Genomic DNA, 2,678 nt, shown 5'->3' on the forward strand with positions numbered 1-2,678 from the left:
TTGTGAATTTGTAATTATTTTAAAAGTTCTTATTGAAGATTTTATTTTCCTAACAATTAAAACTTCATTGTTGCGCTGTGGCGGGCGGGTGGAATGCAACCACTCTTGACTGAATGAAGGTTCTATACTTTTATAAATTATATCTTAAGTTTTGTCACTTGGGAGAGTACTCTGAATTTTAAAACTTGACATTTTAATTATAGTTAAAATAGAGATACTCATTTGCAATACGTATTTTGACATTTTTGATGTATGCTCAAATTTTTTTCAGATTTTAGCAACATTTGTTTTATCCTAATGAGTTTTTTAATCCGTAGGAGACTTGATTGTTAGAATGATAGTTCTTACAGGAACCAAAGCAAATGATAGCTAATAACCATTTAGTTAGGTTTTTTTAAAGTCATATTTTTAATTTTTAACTTTAATCTGTGGCCCTCAGCCCTGTTTTTAATCAAACATTCTAGGTCGTATAGCCCTGGTCTGTCACTTGCTGTACAGAGGTAACTCGTGGCTGCTGTGAAGTGATGTGACTGATGTGTCAAATGAGATAATGGTTACCCTGGTGGACAGTGTTCATGGAGCTCCCAGGTTAAAACAAGCATGGAAGCAGGAGTGGCATCCACTTGCGTAAACATTTTGCCTCCAGAAACCCGGTGAACCTGGAGAAAGGATGAAAGTCGCACAAGGGTCAAGGGCTTTTGTTCAAAGGGTTGCTATGAGTTGCCTATGACTCACAGCACTTAACAGTATTTTTAATGGATGTTATCTTAGCCTCAGTCTCTGTCTCATTGCCATCAAGTGGAAACCTACTCATAGATTGGATTTCCAAAGCTATGAATAACATGGGAAGTGCTCCCTCCTCCATGTAGTTACTGGTGTATTTGAGCTGCTGTAGGGGTGGGGCCTTTGGGTTCACAGCATAGCTCTCTCTGGCTACCCTACTAGAGCTTCCTGCCTTTAGTCTGTTGTGTGCTCTTGAATGGACCCACTCATGGTGACCAGATGGACAAGAGCTCTGAACCCTGCTCTGTCCTGAGGCAATCTCACTGTCTCTGACACACCTGCCTCTATTAACATAGTTCCTGTGTCAGTCCATCTCATCTGGGGTCTTAAGCTCCTCTATTGTTCCTCCACCATACTAGCATGAGGTCTTTCTCCAAGGTCCTTCCTACAGCATGCCTGAAGTATATGAGATGGAGCTTCAAAATTTGTGCCTCCAAGGAGCAGCTGGTTTCACCCTCTCCAGGACAGATCTGTTGGTTCTCTTTGCAGTCCATGGTGTGAAGTACAATTTTGAGGAAAGCTTCCTTATCAAGCTGAAATCCTTTGCTTAATAGTTGCCTCCCCTCCCTATACCTAAATCTCTCCCTTTTTTATAAAATAAGGGATAAGGCCTTCTGACCTTGTATCAAAAGATGAACTTTTTTCAGTGACTAGGAAGAAATCATTTGACTGCCTTAAATTTTTTTCCTTAAATGTCTTTATTAATGATTTTTTAATGCAATGTAGATTTTTTAAATTATTATTAAATTTTATTAGTTTTAATGAACATTTAGAGTATTCTTTCCATTTAATTTTCCCCCCATTAATTCGTTCATCCAGTGTTGCACATTTTTCTCCCTGCCCATCCCACCTCCAGTTTGTTTTAAACAGTTCTCTCTCTCATCTGTTTCAATATAGTTATGTATCCCCTTAGGTTCCCCCCAACCCCAATGCCAGTCAGATTTTATAACAGTGACACTATGCAATATTGTCCTTTTGAGACTAAGATGTTTCATTCAGCATAATATCCTCCACGCTCACCCATTTTGTATGAGTTCATTTTCAGTGCAGCATAGTATAGTATTCCATTGTGTGAATATACCACAGCTTCTCTATTCATTTGTTTGTTGATGGGCACTTGGGTTGTTTCCAATTTTTTGCTATTAACAAAGCCACAATAAACACGGGTGTGCATATATCTGCTTGGGTAGCAGTTCTGGTTTCTTTAGGGTATATTCCCAGTAGTGGAATTGCTGGGTCAAATGGTATCTCTGTTTGCAACTTTTTAGATCATGCCAAAACACCCTCCAAAATGGTTGCACCATTTTACACTCCCACCAACAGTGAATAAGGGTTCCAGTTTCTCCACAACCTCGCCAGCATTTGCTGTTTGCTGCTCTGTTGAACTCTGCTCTTCTTACTGGGGTGAAATGATGAGTTGATTTGCATCTCTCTTAGAACTAGGGATTTTGAACACTTTCTCCATGTGTTTCTTGGCCATCTGAATGTCTTCTTTGGTGAAGTGTCTGTTCATATCCTGGGTCCGTTTTTCAATTATGTTGTTTACCTTGTGGCACTTGTAGTCTATAAATTTTAGATATAAGTACCTTACCAGACATGTCATTGCCAAATATTTTTTCCCAGTCTGTGGCTTCACTTTTTACCCTGTTGGGGAAGTTTTTAGATGTGCAAAGGGAATTTATTCTTAGAAGGCCCCATTCATCTTTTATCCACTCTGGGCTGTAGGTTTCAGATTTTTAAGAATGTTGTTGTTAGTGTTAGGTTACTAATTGAAAAGTTAGCTCTAATCCATCAGCCACTCTGCAGGAGGAAGATGAGACAAGTTCTTATTAAAATTTATGCATGCATGAGTCAGGATTTACTTGATGACAGCAGGTTTATTTTTTCCTTATGTT

The sequence above is a fragment of the Elephantulus edwardii genome, unplaced genomic scaffold, assembly GCF_000299155.1.
Source record: "Elephantulus edwardii isolate Elephantulus edwardi_28Jun2011 unplaced genomic scaffold, EleEdw1.0 scaffold00068, whole genome shotgun sequence".
NCBI lineage: Eukaryota > Metazoa > Chordata > Mammalia > Macroscelidea > Macroscelididae > Elephantulus > Elephantulus edwardii.